Raw genomic sequence first — 9251 nt, 5'->3', positions numbered from 1 at the left:
ACCAATTCATCAACCCCCACTCACCTCGCCCATCACCCTCACGTCACCACACTAACCCCTCCCGACCTTACTCAACTCACCATACACTCACCCAAACACTCGCCTCCATAAACACCCCACTTACTCCACACCCACCTAACCACTCCACTCGCATTGCGTCAACCACTGCGCCACCACTCCACACAAAGACAAAGATCCCCCGTGTAGCCTTTAGCGGATTGCTGTGGCAAGTGCTGTTAGCGAGTAGCACCTATTAAGCACACAAAACACACACAGACATACACACACAGATACACACAGACATAGACATACACACAGACATACACACACATACACACAGATACACACAGACATACACACAGATACACACAGACAAACACACACATACACACAGACATACACACAAACACAAGACAAAGATCCCCCGTGTAGCCTTTAGCAGATTGCTGTGGCACGCGCTGTTAGCGAGTAGCACCTATTAAGCACACAAAATACACATACACACAGACATACACACAGATACACACAGACATACACACAAACACACACAGATACACACAGACATACACACAGATACACACAGATACACACAAACACACACACACAGATACACACAGACATACACACAGATACACACAGACATACACACAAACACACAGATACACACAGACATATACACAAACACACACAGACATACACACAGACATACACACAAACACACAGAGACATACACACAGACACACACAGACATACACACAAACACACACATACGCACACACAAACACACACAGAAACACGCAGACATACACACAAACACACAGATATACACACAAACACACATAGACATAAAATACACAGAAACACACACAGACATACACACAGACATACACACATACACACAGACATACACACAAACACACAGACATACACACAAACACACACATACATACACACACAAACACACATAGACATAACATACACAGAAACACACGCAGATACACACAGACATACACACAAACACACACATACATACACAGATACACACAGACATACACACAAACACGCATAGACATACACAGAAACACACACAGATAAACACAAACACACAGACAGACAGACACACAAACACACACAGACATATGCACAAACAAACACACACACAGATACGCACAAACACACAGACAGACACACAAAAACACAGACTGACACACAGACATATACACAAAACACATAAATACACACATACACAAAGACATACACAAAAACCCACAGACATACACATATATACGCACCTCCGATTATCACGGTTGGCTACGTACGGTGGGAAGTTCAACACACGCGCAGACACACAAACACACAGACATACACACAAACACACGTACATACACACAGATACACGTACGTACATACACACAAACACACGTACATACACACACAGACATATACACAGATATACACAGACATACACACAAACACACGTACATACACACAAACACACGTACATACACACAGACATACACACAAACACACGTACATACACACGTACATACACACAGACATACACACAAACACACGTACATACACACAGACATACACACAAACACACGTACATACACACAGACATACAGACATACACACAAACACACGTACATACACACAGACATACACACAAACACACGTACATACACACAGATACACGTACATACATACATACAGACACACAGACATACACACAAACACACGCACATACACACAGACATACACACAAACACACGTACATACACACAAACACACGTACATACACACAGACATACACACAAACACACGTACATATACACAGACATACACACAAACACACGTACATACACACAGACATACAGACATACACACAAACACACGTACATACACACAGATACACGTACATACACACAGACACACAGACATACACACAAACACACGTACATACACAGACATACACACAAACACACGTACATACACACAGACATACACACAAAACACACGTACATACACACAGACATACAGACATACACACAAACACACGTACATACACACAGATACACGTACATACACACAGACACACAGACATACACACAAACACACGTACATACACAGACATACACACAAACACACGTACATACACACAGACATACACACAAAACACACGTACATACACACAGACATACAGACATACACACAAACACACGTACATACACAGACATACACACAAACACACGTACATACACACAGACATACACACAAACACACGTACATACACACAGACATACACAAACACACAAACACACGTACATACACAGATACACACAGACATACAGACATACACACAAACACACAAACACACGTACATACACAGATACACACAGACATACACACAAACACACAAACACACGTACATACACAGATACACACAGACATACAGACATACACACAAACACACAAACACACGTACATACACAGATACACACAGATACACACAGACATACACACACACACACAAACACACGTACATACACAGATACACACAGACATACAGACATACACACAAACACACAAACACACGTACATACACAGATACACACAGACATACACACAAACACACAAACACACAAACACACAAACACACGTACATACACAGATACACACAGATACACACAGACATACACACAAACACACAAACACACGTACATACACAGATACACACAGACATACAGACATACACACAAACACACAAACACACGTACATACACAGATACACACAGACATACACACAAACACACAAACACACAAACACACAAACACACGTACATACACAGATACACACAGACATACACACAAACACACAAACACACGTACATACACAGATACACACAGACATACAGACATACACACAAACACACAAACACACGTACATACACAGATACACACAGACATACACACAAACACACAAACACACAAACACACAAACACACGTACATACACAGATACACACAGACATACACACAAACACACAAACACACGTACATACACAGATACACACAGACATACAGACATACACACAAACACACAAACACACGTACATACACAGATACACACAGACATACACACAAACACGCAAACACACAAACACACAAACACACGTACATACACAGATACACACAGACATACAAAGAAGTTGGGGGGCGGGGGGGAGTGATGAAAGGTCAAAGGGGATGGCAGGGGATGAGGTGGGATGGGAGGGATAGGGGATGAGATGGGATTGGAGGGGTGGGTGATGAGGTGGGATGAGAGGGAGAGGGGTGGGTGGGTGATGAGAGGGGACGAGAGGGAGGGGGGATGCGAGGGGAGGGAGGAATCACGGGAGGGAGGGAGTCTGGGTGAGAGAGAATGAGAGAGGGGGGAGGAGGGAAAGGGGAGAGAGAGAGCGCGGTGCAGTAAATTGATTTTTTCCGAGGTTTTTTTTTTGTTAAATTCGCGAGGGCTGAAAACGCGAGACTTAGCCCCCCCCCCCCCCCCCCGGTCTCCGCTACCCCAACCCCTCTCCCTTAAACAGCCCCCCACCCCCTACCGCTTACCCCCCCCCCCCCCCAGCGCAAACGCACAATGCAAATATAAACACAGTCACACTCCAGCATGTAGACACACACACACGGCACGCGGCACGTCAATATACACTCAAATACAAAGATCACCCCTACAGCCGTGACAGGCTTGTGGGGGCAAATGCTCTTAGGGAGCAGCACCTATGAAGGTGCCTGCACGGCACACGAGGGGGGTGGGTGGCCAGCACCACGCTCGGCCGTCTTTGTCTCCCTAGTGGCGATGTTTACTATACACTGCACCAGATACTCATTTGACGCTGGGTTGACCTAGGGGAGGCCCAGGACCGGTTCAGAAAACTGACACTGGTGTTGGCCCTGAGCGGGAATCGAACCCGGGTAGTCGGGTTCGTAGCGCAGCGCGCTGACTACTACACTACACCCACGTGTACACACACACACACGTGTACACACACACGCGTACACACACACGTGTACACATACACACACACGCACGTGTACACACGCACGTGTACACATACACACACACGCGTGTACACACACACGTGTACACACACACGTGTACACATACACACACGTGTACACATACACACGTGTACACATACACACACACGCACGTGTACACACGCACGTGTACACACACACGTGTACACACACACACACGTGTACACATACACACACGCGTACACACACACGTGTACACATACACACACGCACGTGTACACACGCACGTGTACACACACACGTGTACACATACACACACGCGTACACACACACGTGTACACATACACACACACGCACGTGTACACACGCACGTGTACACACACACGTGTACGCACACACGCACGCGTACACACGCACGCACATGTACACGCACGCACGTGTACACACACGCACGCACGTGTACACATACAAGTGTACACATACACACACACGCGCGCGCACACACGCACATGCACACACACGCACGCACGTATACACACACACACACGCACGTGCACACACGCACATGCACACACACGCACGCACGTATACACACGCACATGCACACACACGCACGCACGTATACACACGCACATGCACACATACGCACGTGTATACACACAAGTGTACACATACACACACCCACGCACGGCTTTCGTATGGGGGCAGGCGGGAGGTGGTGTTTGTGGTTGTATTTGTCGCAGGTTAGACGTTCCGAGATTAATTTGAGTCTCGCTTGGGGGGAGAGAGAGGGGGGCACGGTGGGGGATGGAGGGAGGCAGTGGGGGAGGCAGTGGGGGAGGGGGTGGGTGGAGGGGGTGGGTGGAGGGGGTGGGTGGGGGGGACATGGCGTGGGGGGAAGGGGGGGGGCGCCTCAGGGGGGTCTCTAATCCACTCTGCCACTGCTCATTATTAATACGCGGACTCGCGCACGCGCCCGGAGGGAGGGGGACTGGGGGGGGGGGGAGGAAGAGGGAGGGGGGGATACGGGGAGGGGGGGGGGGCGCCCCCGGCTCACAATATCGATGTTTAAAAATAAATAAATAATATCCAGCATCCAACACCACCCAGAACTACCCAGCACTACCCAACAAGTCGTAATGAAAAAAGTGAAACAGAAAATCATAACAGAATTAATCAAAAACAGAGAGAGAGAGGAGAGAGAGAGGGGGGGGGGAGAAGAGAGAGATGGGGGTGCGAGAGAGGAAGGCAGACTCACACATCGACAGCAGAGAGAGAGAGAGAGCGAGAGGGAGAGATGAAGGAATGAATCAGAGAGAGAGAATCATATCCGCATTTCACACATCACGCACACGCGCGCAAAGACAAATATCCCCCGTGTCGGCTTTAACTCACTGTTGGGACAGGCGCTGTTAGCGAGCACCTATTAAGAACGACGACGGCACAGAGCCACCCTCGGTCGCCTTTGTCTCTCGCCCCGGTGCCGCAGCTTAGCACAACACACGAGGAACTCGCTCACGGCCGAGTCAACCTAGGGGAGTCCCGCGAGCGGGGTCATCGGCTACCCGCGTCTCCCCGTGTCTCCACGTCTCCCGTGTCTCCCCGTGTCTCCCCGTGTCTCCCAGCGTCTCCCCGTGTCTCCACGTCTCCCGTGTCTCCTTGCCTCTCCCCGTGTCTCCCAGCATCTCCCCTTGTCTCCCAGCGTCTCCCCACGTCTCCCAGCGTCTCCCCGTGTCTCCACGTCTCCCGTGTCTCCTCGCCTCTCCCCGTGTCTCCCCGCCTCTCCCCGTGTCTCCGCGTCTCCCCACGTCTCCCCACGTCTCCCCACGTCTCCCCGTGTCTCCCCGTGTCTCCCAGCGTCTCCCCGTGTCTCCACGTCTCCCGTGTCTCCTTGCCTCTCCCCGTGTCTCCCAGCATCTCCCCGTGTCTCCCAGTGTCTCCCCACGTCTCCCAGCGTCTCCCCGTGTCTCCACGTCTCCCGTGTCTCCCCGCCTCTCCCCGTGTCTCAGCGTCTCCCCACGTCTCCCCGTGTCTCCCCGTGTCTCCCAGCGTCTCCCCGTGTCTCCACGTCTCCCGTGTCTCCCCGCCTCTCCCCGTGTCTCCCCGTGTCTCCCCGGTAGGCAAGGGGGTACCGCTCAAGGTGGAAGGGGTTGGGGAAAGGGGATGAACAGGCAGGGGTTAAGGTAATGTGGTGGGGGTGGGGGTTCTGGGGGCGGGTAAGGGGTGAGTATCGTGAGAGGCGAGGAGGGTCAGCTGAGGGGACGCGGGGTCGGATAATCGACTGATCCTCTTAGTCGGCGAGGCGCGGGATGAGAGGAGCTTCGCGTATCGGCGCCGGGGAAGAGATCGCGAGATTCGTGGTGGAGAAAGCGGTGGTGTGTGGTGGTGGTGGGGCAGGGAGTGGAGTGGGGGGTGGAGTGGGGGGTGGAGTGGCGGGGGGGAGACTCGAAGACAGAGATCACCCCGTGTAGCCTCCACAGACTGTTGGGGAAAGTTGCTGCTATTCGGGCGCACGAGGTACTGAATGGATGGCAAATACCATGTCCGGTCACCTTTATCTCCCAAGTGCTAATTATTATTTAAATTGTGTTTACACAGCGCTCATTTAACTGCTGAGTCGACCTACCGGAGGCCCAGGACCGGTTCAGATAATCGTCACTGGGGGTTGGCCGTGAGCGGGAATCGAACTCGGGTCGCCGGGTTCGTAGCGCAGCGTGCTGACCGCGACACCACCGCTCCCTCAAACAAATCGACCTCCGATTTCAAAACACAACCATGACACGGCCACACAACAACAACAACCACAATGCAACCACAACACAAACACACAGCAACAACACAACAACACAACCACAACACAACCACACAGCAAAAATACAACCACAACACAACCACAACACAACAACACAAGCACACAACAACACAAGCACACAACAACAACACAACAACACAACAACACAACCACAACCCAACCACACCATTACCCCAACACTACTACACAAAGACAAAGATCCCCCGTGTAGCCTTAACAGACTGTTGGGGCAAGTGCTGTTAGCGAGCACCTATGAAGGCCGGCACGGCACACGAGGGGGTGGGTGGCCAGCACCACGCCCGGCGGTGATAACACACCGCATCGGGCACTACTTTGAGGCTGAGTCAACATAGAGGATTCCCAAGACCGGTATAAATGTGTGTATGTGTCTACACGTGTGAGTATGTATATATGTGCGTGTGTGTACTGTATATATGTGTGTGTGTATAGGTGTGCATGCGAGTATGTAGGTGCTCGCTAACAGCACTTGCCACGAAAGTATGTTAAGGCTATCTGAGGGATCTTTGTCTGCGTGAGTATGTATCTGTGTGTATGTATGTGAGTATGTGTGTATGTATGTGAGTATGTATTTGTGTATGTATGTATGTGAGTATGTATTTGTGTGTATGTATGTATGTGAGTATATGTATATGTGGGGAGCGGTAGTGTAGCGGTTAGCGCGCTGCGCTATGAACCTGGCGACCCGGGTTCGATTCCCGCACACGGCTAACACCAGTGACGATTATCTGAACCGGGTCCTGGGCCTCCCCTAGGTCGACTCAGCCTTAAATGAGTACCTGGTGCGGTGTGTAAACATCGCCACTGGGGAGACAAAGGCGGTCGGGCGTGGTGCTGGCCACCCACCCCCTCGTGCACCGTTCCGGCCTTCATAGGTGCTCGCTAACAGCACTTGCCCCTACAGTCTGTTAAGGCTATAGGGGGATCTTTATCTTTATATGTGTGTGCGGGGGAGGAGCGGTAGTGCAGCGGTTAGCTGTGCTGCGCCACTAACCTGCGAACCGAGTTTGATTCCCGCTCACGGTTAACACTACTGACGATTATCTGAACGGGTCCTGGGCCTCCCTTAGGTCAACTCAGCCTCAAATGAGTACCTCACTGGGAAGACAAAGGCGGCCGGGCGTGGGAAACTACCCACCCCCTTGTGTGCCGTGCCGGCCTTCGTAGGTGCTCGCTAACAGCACTTGCCCCAACAGTCTGTTAAGGCTACACGGGGGATCTTTACATACACACAGACTTTCTTGAATGTCACGCTCTCATCTCGCCTGTCTGTCGCTCTCTCTTCTCGTCTCTCTCCCAACTCGCTCGCTCTATCTCCCTACTTTCCATTCTATCTGCAAACTATCGCCTCGTCTCCTCTCTTTGTATTTGGCTCTCTCGCCTCTCTTTCTTTCTTTCTCTCCCCTCCCCCTCTCTCGAATTTGCGTGCCATCCTTGCGCAGGGGCCATGCTAATCTTCTCTGTATCGTTCCAATTTCAGTATACGTACTGCCGAAGCAAGTGTCTTTCACTCTCGTCCCGTCTCTCAGTCGTCTCTCGCCTCTGATCGCATCAGCAGCCTCATCAGCGCGAGACTCACCGTGTCCGCCCGTGCCTTTCCAATTCTATTTCACTCTTTTTTTTACGATCAGTGGAAACAAGAAGATGCTCGGTGTAGTCGGCACTTTGCTTCGTTCATCATTTCGTAATTTTTTTTTAATAACTTTGCTTTATGTAAATCCCACCCTCTCACTCACTCTCTCGCTCACTCTCTCGGTCACTCTCTCGCTCACTATATTTTTTGAAGATTAGTGGAAACAAGAAGATGCTCGGTGTAGTCGGCACTTTGCTTCGTTCATCATTTCGTAATTTCTTTTTTTTTAAATAACTTTGCTTTATGTAAACCCCCACCTCTCGCTCACTCTCTCGCTCTCTCTCTCTCGGTCACTCTCTCGCTCACTCTTTTTTTTTACGATCAGTGGAAACAATAAGATGCTCGGTGTATTCGGCACTTTGCTTCGTTCATCATTTCGTAATTTTTTTTTTTACATTTTTAAACTTAGCTTTATGTTAAACCCCCACCTCTCGCTCACTCTCTCGCTCACTCTCTCGCTCTGCACCCAGCCCTTCTCGCAGTCCAACGGCCTCCGACGGGTAGCTCATATCAGCATGCAGAGCTCCCCGTCATCTGCCACCGAGCACACGGCCTCCTCCATCGCCCACTGCTCCTTGCTTTCGACATCTGTCTCTCCAATCCCTCTCTTCGAGTCTCTGGTGACAGCAGTAGCAGCAGCAGCAGCACCAACATCACCACCACCACCATCTCACCCACTCCCTCCACTCCCCCGCATTTCTTCAATTCCTTTCTTCTGTCTCTCTCTCTCTTCCACCCTCTCTCTCTC

The 9251-nt window shown here is 50.6% G+C and overlaps 1 pseudogene; it reads right to left on the bottom strand.

Moving 5' to 3' along the window:
* Positions 1-8281: 8281 nt before the first annotated feature.
* LOC133355265 (U6 spliceosomal RNA) lies at positions 8282-8370 on the bottom strand (annotated as a pseudogene).
* Positions 8371-9251: the final 881 nt, after the last annotated feature.

The sequence above is a fragment of the Lethenteron reissneri genome, chromosome 6, assembly GCF_015708825.2.
Source record: "Lethenteron reissneri isolate LAM-NWPU_2019-01 chromosome 6, ASM1570882v1, whole genome shotgun sequence".
NCBI classification, from domain to species: Eukaryota; Metazoa; Chordata; class Hyperoartia; order Petromyzontiformes; family Petromyzontidae; genus Lethenteron; species Lethenteron reissneri.
Note: the sequence above shows the minus strand (reverse complement) of the source record. Positions and strands in the feature narration are given on the sequence as shown.